The following is an 18285-nucleotide window of genomic DNA, read 5'->3' as shown; positions in this document are numbered from 1 at the left end:
TCTGATGAGACAGCGTTGGATGTTTTTACACTGTCTTATGCAGAGCCGCTTATGTTTGTTTTAAATCAGGACATTATCACTGAAAGCCACCTGTGAAACAATCCTGCAGACAACACTTCTTGGTTTCTTACCAGAAAACATAACCTTCTTTCTCCACAAAATCTGCAGCCAAAATGCCACCATAGGTATATTCTGGGTTCAGTGTACATGACTTCCCCGTCTTCCAAGACCCAGAGTACCATTGTTCCATTTATAGATGAACAAACCTTTTTCTTTGCAGGCTAAATAAAGAGTCCTCCATAGCATGCTTTTAAGTATTAGGTCCATTTTTATTCAGAAGGTGGTTCAAAGGTCAATATATTTTTTAAATCTAAATGCACATTTTACTTGTGTCACAAACCAAAAGTCAACTAACATTCTGATATTACTTTGGAAAACATCTCTTTTTCCAGTATCAGTATTGAAATAATACACTACTAAATGAGTTTACTTATTCCTTTTCTTTGAAGAACTGTGTTAAATAATAGTAATTCATGTAAACAACAGTTTAAAAATTAATTACAAATAAGCTGGACGAGAAATAGAATTAACCAGCTCATTGGGAGTGGAATTGTCCCTGGAACAGGGCTTTAAGAAATCAAAAATGACACAATAGATTAATAATGCCTGTTATAAATGAGTTTCCATTTTCTCAGTAACATATGATTAATCAACATAATTGCAAGTCATCCTGTGAGTAATGTAGGAGTTTAATTTGTATAGGCTCAATGATGAAGTAAGTAGTATGAGTCTTTCACCTTTATTCAAAGCCTTTGTTTCAGACATATGGTTAAATATCGTTGTTTCATCCTATTCTCTCTTGGGGCACATTAAAAAAAACTACCAACAAATCTGGAAAAGTTATTGGTACCTACTCAGGAGAAGTACTCAGTGATAGAGACAGATGTGTCAGGGGGAGATATGCATGGGAAGATTGTAAAATATTATACCCGGCAGGTAAGACTGCTACTGTTGGTCTAAAATGTACAAGTAAAAAAAATAAAAACTGTTTGAGAGTAAATCAATAACGAGAGAGTTTATACTAAAAGATTTGGTTTTTTTAAACCTATCATCAAACAGACACTGCAGAAGTCCATCTGTCAGTGTATTATGCTGGAGTGCGGTAGAATTGTATGTCTTAATGAGGATAAACAGAAATAATTAGAAACAGAATTATTAAAAGGATACATCTAGAATATCACAAATGTTGTTACAGCCATTTAGGAGTCATAAGGCATTTCCTACAGCTTCACCAATTTAAATCCATGTGGGTGACAGGACTAAACCCCTAGCTCCATTTGGAAATGTAACATCCAAAAAGACACTCTGGGAAAATTCTGCTCTCTTTCAGATACTGCAGAAATTGTGGCTTTGTTCAGTAGAGAACTATATAAATGCTATATACAGGAGATTAATGTTTATTCTATAAGTATCACTGTACAAACATTAATGCAGATTCTTATCCTCCATCTAGAGCTGTAGCTTTCAAAAATTAATACATGTTAGTGAATGGTGAGTTCATGTTCAAAAGCTGTCTCATAAGACTGGATGAACCTTCCTTCCCACCTTGCATTGTTACATTTTTCAATACAGCTAATTTTCTTCAGGAAAAAGACCCTACTTTGGCAGGAGGAAGGACTGAGAGATCTCACAATGCTTTGCCTTCTTGATGCATGCTATGCAAATCCTTTGGTGGCAATGGCATCAAAGGCAGGAAAGCACATGCATATGTATGTGCACACACACAAACTCATACTGGAAGTGACTTAAAAAAAAAAAAAAATGAAACCTGCATGGAAAATTATTAGGAGGAAAAAAATTCCAAGCCAATGTTTTCTGGTAAACTACGAAAGTGCCTCTCTTCCAGTAGGCTACTGTAGTACTGCTTTTAAACTCCAGGCATTCCAGTTGGAGCAAGAAGCCCAAGATGTTTCCTTCCATGGAGCAGGAGAATGTGGATGTGAAGCAGTTGAAGGACAGCTCTTGTCAAGCAACACAGCAGCACTTCCAAATAGCAATACTGACTGAGGTTTTGTCAGCATTTTCCTTTGCAGAGGAAAATCAATTCAGGGGCAACATTGAAGGAAAGACAGATGAAACAACCCTCAAACTGGAAATATTTCAGGGAAAAATAACTTGCTGAACAATAGCTTCCTACATAAAAGCTGACATTTTTCAATCACTCCAACTATATCTGAGACTGTGATGCTCATCCAGCGAGACAGCAGTAAGTCAGGAACTGCTTTGTCAGAAAGGCAGGTACTATGGACAGGTAACATAATTCAGAAACTGTGTTGATCTAAAGCACCAGAACAAGTCTCACAATGTCATCTGTAGAAAATAAGAGATATCCCTCTTCTCAAAACATTATTAAAGTTAGTATACAGCAACATCCATCAGGCAGAGATTTATAAAAAGACATCTAACTCCCTGCAGATTAAGATGAATTCAACAAGGAGAGAAAAAAAAAGTCACGTTCAGGCATAAAATCTGATAAAAGTTTAGTCTTTACAGATTTGTAATTGGTTGAGAAAACCCCTGTAGAGCTGCCATGTTATTAATATCCAAAGGAAGAAAGTTGACTACTGAAATACACTCAGCAACTGACTACATTAAAGCACTGCCAGATCTGTTGTAATTATTTTTCCTTGTCATTTAGTAAGGAAAACAAAGCTATATTAAAATAAGTTTCATCAAAGTTCATGAATTAAAATGCTCTGCATTCTAAACAGTCTGTGGTTTGAGATCTTTCTGTAATAAATAACAAGGAATGTGCTTGCACTTACTGTGTTTGGGCCAGCATAATTGCCATAAAGATAATTACTAGCAATTTTCCTCTTGCATTAGATCAGTTGATGAAGAGGAATAACAAAACCCTTTTCTTTTCTTTTCTTTGTAGTTCAACACACACAAAACAATAGCACTGAAATTCAAATCAAACGGGCAGATACAATCCCTATGGGAGGATCAACTGATAATACACAATATTTTTTTAAATAGCTGTAGTAAGTATTTATGGCAGATTGAAGTCCAGTGGGACTAGAAAGGTACATAAATGTTTTATTTCTAGCTTCTGCCTGCATTTTTATGGCAATTTCAGATGAGACTGAGCAGAGAGAAGCATTTGTCCTAGGTAGTTAGTATGTTCTTTGGACTGGTGGAGTGCAGGTTCACATCTCTGCTATTTGATGCCTACCTGTTCTCAGGATGAAAGAAACTTTCACATTAAACTCCAGACTGACTGGCTGGCACGTTCTGTGCTATCTGCATTAAAACTTAGTGAGGAAAAAAACCAAAATACTACTATCCCACGTGCTACCACTTGGTGAGGAGTTGGAGGTGGATGGCTGTAGGGGGAAGATGTAGTCTGGTAACAAGAAATATTACCTGGACGCCAAGCACTGGAAACTTCCCAAGCTGGGATATTATAAGGAACAAAATAACCTTTTGGAAAGAGCCTTCAATGAATCCCATTATACTTACTGTTCCTGCTCTGAATCAGCAGTGCTCAGCACTCGGAGTATCCAGCTTCCTGGGGAGCCGTTTGGCAGAGGAAATACCTGTTTAGAGGTATTATTACAAAATCTGTGATATCTTCAAAGAGAAATACTTCAGAAAGCATTTTTGGATACAAAGGCTTCAAAGTGGCATTTCATGATTATCTTTGAAGGGCCCAGAGCACCAGGGGGGAACAGTAAGGCCCTTCTAAGGGGCAGTAAGTCGTGAGCTGAAGCCAGCTTGGGTAGATGAAATGTTTCACAGTGATTTCAGAAATACCAAATCAGACTTACACAGTGCAGGCATCGATTCTTCACATCTGGGAGGAAGCGAGGTAAATACAGTTGTAAGCAGTTGTCCAAGGAGGACAGCCACCTGAACCTGGGAAAGGAAGACTGGTTTCGCTACAGCTCAGCTATGAAGCACAAATGAAACAGGAAGAACTTCACTCCTTGAAGTTACACCAGTACAACCTCTCATCTGACCTGGCTTTAGGCATTCTATTTCAGAGATTGCTGGGGCCATACAGGTGTGTGAAATTTGCTCAGGATCCCCAGGTTCTCACCACCATGGCATACACTATCACTGCATTTTCACTGTTGGTACCAGCTGATGGGAGATAAGCATCAAGGTCAGACAAAGAGGGAGGTCATAGCTCCTGGTGTCTCCAATCTCTTTACAGGCTGAGTGTCTTGGCTTATATTTGCATGGTAAACCAGCGATCACTTTAGTTGTCTCCTTCCAGATAATGTGCAACATGTAGAGGTACTGTCATTACTGGTAATAAGCTATAGCATTGACTCGGCACCTGAGTCTTTATGTAAAGAATTTCCCTACTACGAAGGGAAATACTGCCTTTATGAAAGTTGCTGATGGTTCAAAACCTCTCCTTGTCAGATCTGCAGCCAGGAGTGTATATGAGCCATTTCGCTCCAGGGAAAGAACAGATTTTTATAGAAATGTTCTTCCTCATCCAAAATAGTGAGGGGGGGAAAAAAAAAACCAAAACAACAAACAACAGATGGAAAAGTACAAGTATTGGATAATCAAGAGTCACAGAGCAAGAGAAAGCCAAACCAATTTTTTCTGTTTCTATCAAGTGGATAACATCCACATGTAACAAAGGAGGTAAATAAAAAGAACCAGAAAATAAATCCAAGTAATAACCTATAAAGAAAAAATATGTATATATCACATGTGACTCCTAGAAGCCATGACGATATACATAGAAAATGTATGAGATCTTGAATCTTGTATTAAATAAACCTTCTAGATAAGTGTATGAAGCTTTCAGAAATGTAACCTAAATTTATTTAATTAATCTCCAAATTGCAACTGGTTTTACCCAGTATATGATTCATGTTTGTTTAGAAAGGTAGCATTTGAAAGACAAGAGCAGATATTACGCAGTATTTTTTCTATAAGTTATTAAGAATATCTAATGAGGACCCAGACTATAAAGAAAGCAAGCATGTAGGTTCACTTCAGGTTTCGCTTTTAGACTTGCGGATAAGGCTTCAGAATTATCTCCTTTTTCAAAGTGAAAATGATCCACGGACCAGATTTAAAAACACTGCCTCTTCTTTTCAATTCCACAGTTATTTGCAGATGTAGACGGGGTCACTTGGACATGATTTACAGGTGCAATTATGGCACTTAATAAGCTGGATTGCATTCTTAAAACACTGCCAGCATAGAAAAGCAAGCCCAATTAAGAACAGACTCCAAATCTGGCCCTTCTCCTTAGATTCTTGTGCTGTTTTTACATATGATTTCAAATGCATTCTTCATTAGCCACTTAGCCCATAAAGGATTTGAGGCAGGAAAGGCTGGGTTAGTCTGCACCAGAGGATTGTGGAGTCCCAGCTGGCATGGAAAAAAAGGAAATGATGCCTGTGCACACCTAAAGATTAACAATAACCTAAATCTCCCTCAAATACCTTTAGCCTTTGAGGAGTGGCAGGTCAAAATCTCCACTCAGCAGCTAGCTCTGTCGTTACCATAAATCACACACTGTCCTAACTCTAATCCCTCAGAACCTGGGAATTATTCAGACTGTTAGACTTTTCAAACTGTTTACATATGGAAGTGAAGGTAATGCGGTCACACTGTGCATATATGAAATTTCACGTGCAGGAATATGTGTCTGCCTCCTAAAAACCTTTGAAGCCCTTTGCTAATACCAAACCACTTTTGACAAGAATTCAGGAGGTAGAAAGGCATTCCTTTTTTCCCTCCCCGATTTTGTGCAAGCAGGCTACACAGCAGAGGAGATTCTTCAGCTGCACCATCATTGGCGAGAAAACTGTTCAGAGGCATCTGATAAAGCACAAGGGAGAGATGACAAAAATGTCTGAACAGTCAGGAAAAGTGTCAGTCAAAATTCAGTGTGCAAGAGACTCTTTAACATGTGCCTACAAGACACAGACCCAGCAGCCTCGCCACCTGTAGATCCAGCCTGGCCCCACGGTTCTCTGCAAGCAGCAAGTCTTGTGTAAAGCTCTGTCCCAACTCTTCCCCTAACACTTCCCAGCAGGCCTAAAGCTCTTGTGAAAAAAAAAAAAGGCACCTGAGAGCAGAGGGTGCGCCTGGAACCTCAGTGTTTTACCAGAAGCTCCCCTGAAACGTGAGTGCTGGCAGCATCGCGGCTGACCAGCACAGAACAACTCTCTTGGAGTGCACTGGTCCTTATGGACACTCTCACAGTCCTTAAACTATGTTATATTTTTCTTATTAGTCTTTTTCACTGGATCAAAAGTTTTACTAAAGAAGGATAAACAACATCGCTACAGAGCATTTGCGAGAAAACCAAAATCGGAGACAGACAATGGCTATCATCTCAAATAGCACACTGACACTGTTCATTTTAGAGACGAGCTCCGGTTAATCAGGAAACATTATTAATGAATGATTAAGTCTTTTTTGAAGTGTGTTTATATGTTTCAGTATGAGAACATTTCAAATCCATTCAAGGAGCCTAAAAATGATCACTGCTTCCAAAGCTTTGCCCAGCCAGAATGGCTGTGGACAGCAAAGACAAGAGACGTTAATAACAATTACTGTTCAATTAGCTGCTGTCAAATCTGGCCACCAGGGTGTTTGCTGCTGGAAACAACTGCATGCATTTCTTCTTTTCTACTGTGTATTAACGTGACATTTACATTCATTTGTACCTTAATTTATTCATGACTCTTCTTTTTTTTTTCGGTGGGAAGGATAGGAAGGCATGTGGGAATTGCTTTTATTCAGTGTCAAATATTTCTTGCTTTCTTAAGAGCCAGAAGGCTCACAGATGTACTGTGGATAATTCAGCAGGAAACTCCAAAGAAACTCCTTGTCATTAAAGGTTTAGCTGCAGAAGGGTGTTTTCAAAGAAGCCTATTCATTAATATCTTCTCTTTTGTGTGAGTAACACTGCAAAGCCCTTAATGTTTAATTTCTTTGTGTATAAGAGGTATTACTCATGGTGACAAAAGCTTCATTTTCACTAAGGGCCTAAGCCAGGCAAGATGTGGTCAGACATAAATAGAGCAAATCACTAGCTTCCAAAAATGCAGAAATGAGATAGGAAATGGAGGAAAATGGGACAGACATTTTAAAATGAATATGCATGTAGTTTTTAATGCTGTGATGGTCACTGTTGTATCTGGACATGTTCTAGCAGTCCATAGAGGAATAAAACATAACTGTGTAATGTGTCTCTTCTCTCCCTAGAGGGAAAGAGGTGTGATCTGAGGGGCAGTTAGGTTTGTGTTTGACTTTTTAAATATACTTGTTTTCTATGACTTAGTATTTGAGAAACAAAGTCAGAGATGTCTCTTGCCCTTTGGGCAAAAAATACAGAGATCTATGATGATTCTTGAGGTCTCAACACATGCATGGCTTATGAAAATCTCTCTCTAACCCTAAAAGGGGCTTTTTTGTGTGAAAGAAGTGCTTTGCCCAGTCTTAGATTTTTTGAAAAAGACAATACTTTGAAGATAAACCTCAAGTTCTAATATTTTATAGAATAACCCCACAGATGTCCCTGTCAAGTTCAGTGTTAAGAGGAGTCTCCTGAAAACTTTCTTCTGAAAGGACATCACATTGCCCTACCCACGTGCAAACCATCAAAGACCTGAGAAACATCAGCAAAGTCATTAGCCGAGAGGATGAGAGAGAGAGAGTCATCAATGTGTTTGGAAGCTGAACATATAGTGATGTGTCAAAATGGTTAAAACATGAGATACAGGCATGAAAGTCCATTTCCAGCATTCATTTCTCTGACTGTAAGTGTAGCCCATTGCAATACAGCACCTGATAATTATCTCTTTGTGTCCAGAGGGTGGATTTGGAAACAGCTAAGTAATATAGTCCTTCCAGTTGTAGTAAAATAAACAAAAGGCAAGGACAAGGGACCAGAGGAATGAAATCTCAATTATCTGCTACTCCTAAATACTTCCTGCTAGAACAATTTGTAAGTTGACAAACTTAATTAGCTTCTTTACCAATATTTTCCAGATGTTCAGATTTTTGTTAGTCTACTTAAAACAGATGTTTTCTGTATTTAATCGCATGACTGTGGCAAATTTTGAGAGTCACCAACAGACCTATAGCCTATGGAAACTAAGCTCATCCAAGCAGCTAATAAACAGAACAGTGCAATATATCAATGAGCTAATCTCCAGAAAATATAGCTGTGAACTGCAATGAAGTCATACAAATAACTTAGTAGTTGGACAGTAAAAGAAATAAAGGCTCGAAAGTTCAGTCTTGTACAAATGGTGTCAGTGGCAAAAGCTCATGGATTTGAATGCTGTCAACTTTATGAAAGAATCATAGGCTTTACAATGAGTCTTTGGAGAGCAATAAAATATTTTCTTTTGAGACACTGAACACTTGAAGTAATAAATAAATAAAATTAAGAAAACCTTTTCCCTGTGATAGTTGATGATAGGAGCGATATTTCACACTCAGGCTATAGGGAGGGTGTGCAGGTGCCATTTTCTTTGCTTGATAAACATAATATTTCCAAGAGGGCAGTATCTTCTATTATTTTTTATCTTCAGGACAATGAAAGTAAAAGAGGTGTCAGAAAAGGTATGAATGTTTCAGAAGCCATGCCAAGCTTTATGTCAGGTTGCATGGGGAGAATTCCAAAACTGAAAAGAGCAGGAATGTAAATCAGAAGTCTCCACACATCAACACGGATGTAGAGTGTTTGCTTTCTCATCCAATGAACTGCATCATTAACCCCTTTGAATCCCTCTACCTATCTTTCCCAGCTCACTGTTTCAAGCATACTCCTCACTTGTGCTGATCAAGATGCGTCACATACAGAGACACATGAAATGCATTTAGACCGCACAGAGAAATCACAACTGGCCACACACAAATTAGGCCTTCGACCAGAATTTGTAAAGACACTTGAAAAGATTCTTTGGAAGGCAGTGCAGTCCCAATAGAGCCAAAGCCATGTGAACAGAAGTGATGAATTAAAGTAGGTTGCACCAGCTGGGGTCATCTCCATCGTGTCATGAGCCTATGGATCCTGTGCAGCCTGCTCTAGGTGAACCTCTTTTAGTAGGTTGGACTAGATAATCTCCAGACGTCCCTTCCAGCCCCTACCGTTCTGTGATTCTATGATTCTTCCTCTTTGTAATTTTCTGTGGTTCAAACCCAGAGTTCTATTTTGTTCCCTTAAACCTGCACAACAGAAGACAAAACTGCGAATAGTACATCAGGCTTTCAAGCATGGGCCAAGATTTTAAAAAAGTCTTTTGAATTTTAAGTCTTTTTAATTCTTGTGAAGTTACAGCCTTACAAAGGTGATCGTGAAAACATTACGGCAGGGTGTGGTGCTACATTTTACCCTGGGAATTGGAGGGAGGGAAGAGAAGGGAGACACAAAAGAAAAATATTTCTTTTATTTGAAAAAGCCACATACATAGAAATATATGGAAATTAAATTTCAAGTGAGATATTGAAAAGGTCTCAATTTTCTTTTGAAAGGGCATCATCATCTCATCAAAACTGGTAGCAGTTAACAGAAAATGTTTAAAAAATTGGTCTCATCTATCACTAATAAAATGTGCTAGTTCTGAAAGCATTGTCATTTTCCAAACAAAGAGTGAACTCTTCCACCTGCTCTAGGTGAAAACAATTAACAAAACTAGAAGGCTAATGAGATGCAAATTGCCTCCATGGAAGAGCAGTTCATTTGCAATTCTTTCTCAAAACACCTTTGTTAAAGAGATCTAGAAAACAAGGTCTTCCTCTACTGTACGGGCTTTGGGAAACAGGTTTTTTCTTGTGCATACTGATATTCCTCCTACTATCTCTGGAACATTTCCACTGCAAAGACGCTTACCAACTGAGTGATTTAGTGATTATTTCAATGCAAAATATAGTGTCCACTCTTTTGAATATATCATTAGAATTTATCAAGCAACCTTCAGACATGATTATCAGATCACTGTCAAACGAATTTACACTCCACAGCAGAACAAATTTTGAAACATAAGGTTAAAAATATGCACAGAAAACCTTGTTTCAGTACCAAGTTACAGTGGTAGGTAAGGGTTGGCAGACAGACTCTGAAGAAAAAAATGTTTAAATAGAAGATATTTGATGGCATCACAGATACAGCTAAAAAGCATCCTTTAATACCATCTACACCCCCTTCTAAAATCTGCATTGTGTTATTCCCTTGAAATGAAAGCCATGAATAACTCTGAAGAGCAAATTGAAAATACATTTTGCTATGGTTCTAGGAGTAGCTGGTAGGCTTTGAAACCTGCACTCAGCAGCCTTTCCAAAAGGTGTAGCTATGCTGATCCAAAAGTGAAGGTGGACTTTCTAAGTACATCTTCCTCACTCTGTGTCTCCCTTTTATCATCATTAAAGAATGCTCTGACAATCATATTTAATTAGGAAAGAACAGAAACAAGAGCTGGTTAATTGGTCCTCCTCTCCCTCACTTCAAACACTGCAGGACTTGTATTCCAGTGATCGCTCTTTCCCAGCGTGTGTCAAAAAAAACGGAAAGAAAAAAGCAAGCACTCAAACCTAGCATGAACTATCCTGGCTTGGCTTATCTATTTACTAATTTCTTTAATATTTTATACCAACTAGTCCCTTCTAGTCCATATTCTTGAAAAAAAATGAAGCCATAGTCCTGTAGCACATAATGCTTATGAACAAGGATCCCATGGCGTCTACCTGTATCAAAAATGGCCACAGACATGAACTATGAAATACCAGCCCTGGTCATCATTTGAGATAGAAATTTAACTCAGATGCATTTGCTAGAAAAGACAGCAAGATAATTTCTCCCCGTGCAGCATCATCTAAATCTGCAGATGGTGGCTGTTGTGGGGGAGTCCTGTTTGCAGTGAATTCCCAGCAGTTAATAATAAGCAACACACCCTGCTTGCCTTAGAAACTTCTTGTTCTATGTGCATAGATACTTGGAAGTCTGTGTGTGAGAACATGCTTATGTAGCAGCAAACAGACATTCTCTGCCTGTGCTGCAGGAAGAAGGTGCCTACCCTTGCCTTGCTGCTAAGCTCTCCCTGGAGCAGAACCATCCACACAAACATTCTGCAGACTTGGTGTAAGGTGGTGTTCACTGCATCCTCCTCTCCCCTGCATGCCTTAACAGTGCTGTGCTTTGATGAAGAGGACACCCTGTTCTACTCTACGTGATTTACCTCTGCCAGTAATTGGTGCTAGTCTTTTATTTAGCCGCCTGGTATCTTGTGAAACATTTGGGGAATTCTGAGGCACTATGAAAGTGTTTAGAGCTCATTTCACAATCCTGCTGGTGCCATCTACTGCTGAATTTTAGCTCTAACAGAGTATGCTTTCAGCAGAGCTGAGGGTCCTACCAGCTCCCAAGCACAGTGCAACTACCTCTCGATAATTTATTACACACGAGCAGATCTGCAGCACAAATTACACCTATGCACCCAACTGCATGGCAGAAGATGAAGGTACAGTCCCTTAAATGCTGCTTATGGCTAAGTTCCAAAACCAGGTAAAAGTCTTAAATATGTGAAAACAACAATTCAGAAGAACACTGATGGAAGATTTACACATAGAGCACACTTGCAAGATCCTTTCTTCCCTTTCTAGTATATCAGCACACTTCCTGCACTTTTCTTTGTGTTCCTAATGTGTTAAAAATCTCAGTTTTGAGAGATCAGATTTTTCGATAGCCAGCCACAATGACTGGTCTCCTCTGAGCCAGGTCACTGCACTTCAGTCATTGCAACACTCACCTGTGCGTGCAAGGGACAGGGAGATTCAAGTCAGCCACCTTTGTGAGGTTCAGCTACTGGACTCTGGCCCAAGACAGCAAGGGGTCAGTAGTGGAACCTGGGACAAGAAACAGACATTTATAAGACTAATTGTGCTATCACATCTGAGGCTGAACAAAAAGCACAAAATGCACCCACTGTGAATTAAGGCACAGGCATTTCCAGAGGCAACTCCCTCTCCTGCCCAGCATTTGCAGCATAAGTCAGAAAGGCGTGCTTACATCCTCACTGGCTGCCCACCTAAACATGCTCCTCATCTCACAGTTCACGGGGAGGGAAGCTGTCAGAGTATCAAGCAATTTCTAGCTTAGCTGCTTCTAGATGTTTAGAGTATCTGTAGCTGCCAGGGAAGAGCACAATCCTTCATGCAGTGGATTGGAGGGACCACCTCTTACTCTTTGAGGAGCCAGGCACTGCTCTTAACAAATCTGTTTTGTGAGCCAGGAACACAGGAAGGCAAGTGGGACCAAATCAGAATTATTTTTCCCTTCTGCCCATTAAATTTGCAATCTGCCTTTGAGTGTCCTGGATGGAGCACAGTATAGAGAACCAGATGGAGCTTTGATTGTTTTATGAACAAGTTTATTTAGCATGGTTACTTAAAATAGCAGGGAACTAGGTTAGACCTATTGGGCTGGAAGACCTTACATCTCATATATAACTACAAATGGCTTTATAAGCCTTTTTCCTGAATGTAAACATTCCTATTTTCTTTTAATCCTTTATGCTCTAACAATCTTTCCTCGTATAAACAGAAACACGCCGCCCTCCAAGAAACACAGTTCCTGAGGCTTCCATGTGCACGAAAAGGGCTGATCCAAACCGACCCTCAGTGAAGGTGACTGCTGTAATGCTTGCACCAGTTAACAGCACAGCTGCTCCAGGTCCTTCGGATTGGCTGGAAGCTAAATTCCCAACAATGCTGATGGTTTATTTATTTGAAAAGAAAGCCCTTAATGTCTCTCACTGGAAAGACAGATAATTCCCACGTCCTAAGGAGATGAATTTCCATACCTTGTTTGCCTGCGTCTATAGATACACTTTGCAGAAGAAAGAGAACAAAGTGTGAAGACGAGTTGTCTGGCAGGTCAGCACACATGGAGGTGCAGACAGGAAAGGATGCTTTGCTCTGGGACCTTTCTAGTGTGAAACAAGTAGAAGCACAGGCAGTGCCCTAACCCAGCTGACATTCCCAGGCTGCTTCATTTTGGTTTGAGTTCAGCAATCTCCACCTTTCATCCTCAACCGTTGGCTGCTTCTCCTTATCTCTTCCCACCAGCAAAGAAGCAAAGGAGCTGAGACACCATGGTTCTGATGCCACAAGTGCTTACTGCAAATACGTGTATATTATACATTTAAATATTCTTTCTTTGCCCGGGGCTTTGCAAACACTGCCTTAAACAACAAGCAAGTAAAATTGAAAGAGCCAATATAAATGATCTGTTGTTGACAAAGCCACCCACAGTGTGCTGGTTCAGGTGGGCTGAATGAAGCTGAGAACTTAATTGTCTATAATACTAAATATCAGATAATTGAAGCTGTTTAAATTAATTTCAGAACAACAAAAAAAGATCAGCTTCCAAACAAAATCCCACTGTTTTCAGTAACAATCTTGCAGCTGATATACCCTCTAGTGGCAAAGAGCCCTTTTCTCTTATTGTAATATCAAACCAGACACGAGATTTTTCCTTTTTCCTACAAACACCTCTTTGCCCTTGGGGATCAGTGTTGCACCATTCCAGGAGGAACATTCCTAATGGACTGTAGTTCACATATTGCTTTTGTTATACTGCTCTAGATTAGTTTTGCTAGTGAATATCAACAAAAATGCAAGCAGGCAATTTGGAGCAAAAGGCTCAAAACCAAAAATAAATGAAAAAAACCATTACTTTGCTCCACTGCACTGCAGCTATTCCAACCCAAAAGTAAGTAGTCCACTAGGAGTATTTTAACTAAACTGTGCAATGTATTAAACTCGATCTCATTTTTAGATCTCCTGAAATATGCAAGACCTGTATTTATTACTCCTTAACAGCACAGTCAAATGCTGAACTAAAGGCAAACATCACGACTGGCTCATTTAGTTTGAACAAAACTCAAGCCTCCAGCCAGAACTCCTCTTCCTCCCCATCTGACCTAAATCTCTACATTGTGGCACCTCTCTGAAGCAAGCCATGCTTGCTGTTTGAAGAAGAAATCATTGGGTTAGAAGTCAGTGAGAGTGTTTGATACATTCACCACTACCTGCATTCCTCTTCAAATGAACAGCCCAAACCTCCAGGTTAATGACACTACTGTTGGCAAGAGTCTACTCCTTTTGTGAATTTAAGGAGTCATTTGCCACTTGGGATTTTGTTCTCTCCCTATCATGTCCATGCTATCTTCCATACAAGAATGTTTATAAATTATTTTCTAATGGAAGCCTGTGAGATGTTTTTCTAAAGAACAATCTGCTTCTAAGCTTCACACATTGAATCCAGAAAGACAGTCCTTGTAGGCACAGTGGAAAAGCCATTTTTGAAAGGAAGGCAGTAGATTCCCACAGTCTATGACTTTATAGATAGCCCTCAGAAAAATTCCTTTACTCTCATCGCAGCTTGCTCAACAGACACATCTCATGGCAGAAATTAGCACAGTACATCCAACTAAAGCAAGTCCCCACTTTCTTGCTTAGTAAAGTGTCTCCCCTGCAGCCTTCCTTTTATGCCTATCCCAGCTAACCCTGCTTCTGGCCTCCTGGTCAGTCAAAGAAACTGCTCTTCAGGGTCCTTGTTTGCTAAAGCCTCTGTTGTGACCCCTTAAAAAAAAATAATCTAAGCCCCAAAGTCTGATTGTGCCGGTATTTCTGGGGAACTTCTCCAGAAATATTTATATGGTGTGATCTTGATATAATCAGGGAGTTAGTTCGTAACCTCAACATCCAGCGTGACCAGGGGACATTGTAGAGCCAGTCTGCTTAGCATAAATCTACTGAGGGCTAACAAGGAAGAAAAGAAATGTACAAATATTAAATACTACAGGATTTTGAAAAAGAAAAAAAAATATTCTGTCAGCATTTCTTAAGTTTCGCTGTCATATCCAAGCTTTGGTTGCTCTTTCCCAGCCAGATCCTATCTTACAAACCACATGCTCTCACTCAAGACAAAGTCATAAAATGCCTGGAGAATGAAGCGTGCTTTGTATTGAGGCTCGAAAGCCAAATCACTCAGGTTATCCAGGCTGCAGGATGATGACAGCTTCCAGAGAGTAGAATTGTCCTGTGTCCGCACTTAGTTATCAGAACACCAGAGCTGTACACTTCAGCCCTCTATTTGATCAGAGCATATTGACGTTAATGTATAAGGGTCAGTTGGTCTCCAAGGAGTGTAGAACCAAAACATAATGAGTTTTAAAGCTCAAACCACAAACTCTGAATTATACTCCACCTGCATTTCATAAACAGGATTATGCTGGAGTAGCCTATTTTGAAATATGACCACTTCTCATATGGCTGGGCCGCCCCGGTTCTGCCTCAGGCTTTGGATGTTTGCCTTCATGGGCTCTTGCTAGTTTGTTCCACGTTCATCATCAACTCATGTAAAAGAACGGTCACTAGGTTTCTTGTGAGTTTTCCCTCTGCTGTGCAATGAACATCACAGATCTTTGTAACAGAAGTTTTTACCAGTATCATTTTCTACTCTGGGTTTGGGAAATAATAATTGAGAAGGAAACCTCCTTCTCAGTTGGGATTGATTTTATTCCAGCCTGTAGGACACCTCTCATTTGAAGAAAACCTTTCCAATCTGGAACAAGGATATACTTTGCAGCCCTTCAGAGTTGGACACAATTTTGCCAAGTTACATTATTTGACCAAAATGTTCCATGAAATGCCTGCTAATTGCTACAAGATTTAAAAAGGAAAAGAACAGACCTGTTCAATAAGGTTACCCTGAAGCATTTTTGCTCAGAATGGTACAGTGGTAGAACAACAATGTGCCCCGCTCGCTGAACACCAAATTACTGGGATCATTTTCTAACAGTGAAAGGAAGAAAAATATGTAAAGGTAATTATGACATTTTTCATTGTTTTCAATAAATCTAAGCCTCTAATTACCCAAACTATTTATGGGAGCATTTAGATGAAGTGTGTTAGCTCTCTTTTTCCTCAGGGCACAACAGTTATAGGGTTTGTTCCAGTAATCCCAGATTATTCCCTCATTTTACCTGTCCCTTTGTTCCATTAACCTGTTTGCATTCAGATATCTATTTAAAGAAGTTTGCAGTGTTTACACTGGCATAATGTTATTGATATAGAAATTACTTGAGCCTGTTTCAGTCTGTCAGCTTGACAATGGAGGAGAATATTGTGTTTTCAGGAGCAACAATTTACCACGCAGGATCCTTCTTAAATTCTTGACTTTTTAACATTCTCCCCTCAAATTTAAATCAATTTCAGCTGACAGTCTGGTGTCCAGTTGGTTTCTACATCATTTTAGCAACCAAGCCATTAACCTCATTCAAAGTGAGTCTAAACCAGATTCTGAGTGTGGACACATAGAATTCTATGATTCTACCATTAAATCCCTTAAATGGACACTGGTTGATGGGAAATTGGTTTTCTAGACAGATTTTTCCTCCTAAAGAGAACTGAGTCCAAACCCAGAACTGACAGAGGATGGTACCATCTTCGGACTTCAGGTGCTTTCTTGTGTCCCTCATGGCCACACCAGAATGCTGGTGCCTCACAAGGTCTTCTAGGTTCATTGCAAGGTGTGGTGGGTGGTTTGGAGTGAAGAGCAGTGCTGCTGAGCAGGACCTTTACAGAGGCAGCGGTAGGAATCATGGAATCATAGAAAGGTTTGGGTTGGAAAAGACCTTAAAGATCATCCAGTTCCAACCCCCCTGCCATGGGCAGGGACACCTCCTACCAGACCAGGCTGCCCAAGGCCTCACCCAGCCTGGTCTTGAACACCTCCAGGGATGGGGCAGCCACAGCTTCCCTGGGCAACCTGGGCCAGTGCCTCACCACCTTCATCACGAAGAATTTCTTCGTAATATCTAATCTAAATCTTCGCCTCTCCAATTTAAAGTCATTTAAAGGAGTTATGTGTCTCATCTATTCAGCATGTTGGACAAACCCTCTATGTAAGTTTCTTTGGCATATGAGTCTCAAGGACTCTCCCAGTGTCACATCAAAGAATCAGAGGAACTAGGTCCGGGCTTCAGAAAACGGGATTCTCTGCATTCATGCTCCCTCTGTTTCTCCAGGGTTTTTCACCCCCAAGGCATCCACACTGCATGTGGGTTACTTCACATCCAAGTTCCTCTTTAGCAAATTGTGGCAGAAAGACAGTTGGACTAAGGGACAGCACAAACCAATGTCCAGGCCTTGTATGGACAACAGGAAATCCACACTACCTGGCCTGGAGGCCACATGGGGAAAATATGTAAAATATATGCATTATAAGCAGGGCCAATAAAAGGCTTAGGTTAGCTACTGTGCTTTGCCTCTGGTTAAAATACAAACTCTGTGTCACGGATTAGGCTCTAACTAGAATAAACCAGTAATCAGATTTTCAGAGATAGGGATCTATTTTATATGGTGCTAAGCATTCTGGCCTTGATCAAGCAGATCATTTCTGAACAACTTTAAATCTATTGGAACAGTTCCTGGGTAGACCAAAATCTCATTTATGTACATCTGAAAGATTATTCCAATTGCATCAGCCAGTTTAATAAAAAACATTGGCTCTGCCTACCAAGTCTAACTTGCTTATGTCCTAAACCATCAAGGCTATAGTGCTGCTACCACTCCAACACAGTAGGGCATGTATATCTGCAATCATATGGAGCCAATTAGGTGAGTCATTGACCATTAATATCCATCATTTGGATAAATGCACCTACATAATCCTGATCCAACGGATATCCCTCCCACTCAGATGAAGATGACTCTGTTTTTCATGCGTTTTTCAGTTTCCCTTGGAAATTAGCCAGAACAAAATCAACTCTCTGCTCCCCACATTCAAAGATTGTTAAGGCTGCAAAGTCAAACACTCAAAATTAAGGAGAAAACAGTATTACAGTTTGTAGGAGCATTTTGATCTGCTCTTTGTGCACATGTGCTGTACGTATATACAAGACCACAGGATACCCACCTCACTGGTGCCCCAGACAGAATTGCTCTGGGGTTTCATCAGGGCTGACCATGAAAGTAAGAAACTGGCTGTACTATCTTGATTTCATTTGCTGCAACTGGAGAAGCTCTCTAGTGAATGAGTCAAAATGTTAAAGAAAGGACAGCTTTGTGGATAAAAGCGGTTGGATATTGTCCTGTAAAAATGATTCTACCCCTATCACTGCCAGTGATTCCCTTTGAGAAAAGCATTTTACTTAAATAAAACTTTTAAAAAGTCATTATCCATTATGTTGCTCCTATTCAGGGACACAAAACACAATCTGTGTGCTA

At 39.9% G+C, this 18285-nt stretch overlaps 1 long non-coding RNA gene across 1 annotated transcript; it reads right to left on the bottom strand.

The window, feature by feature from the left end:
• Nucleotides 1-327: 327 nt before the first annotated feature.
• LOC128853567 (uncharacterized) lies at nt 328-12946 on the bottom strand. Its single transcript, XR_008452158.1, has 5 exons — nt 12852-12946; nt 11799-11895; nt 3831-3918; nt 3523-3599; nt 328-2370 (listed from the first exon to the last, which is right to left on the bottom strand). It is a non-coding gene; the product is annotated as an uncharacterized LOC128853567 (long non-coding RNA).
• Nucleotides 12947-18285: the final 5339 nt, after the last annotated feature.

This window comes from Cuculus canorus, chromosome 14 (genome assembly GCF_017976375.1).
Source record: "Cuculus canorus isolate bCucCan1 chromosome 14, bCucCan1.pri, whole genome shotgun sequence".
NCBI classification, from domain to species: Eukaryota; Metazoa; Chordata; class Aves; order Cuculiformes; family Cuculidae; genus Cuculus; species Cuculus canorus.
The sequence above is the reverse complement of the archived record's forward strand: the minus strand, read 5'-3'. Positions and strand labels throughout refer to the sequence as shown.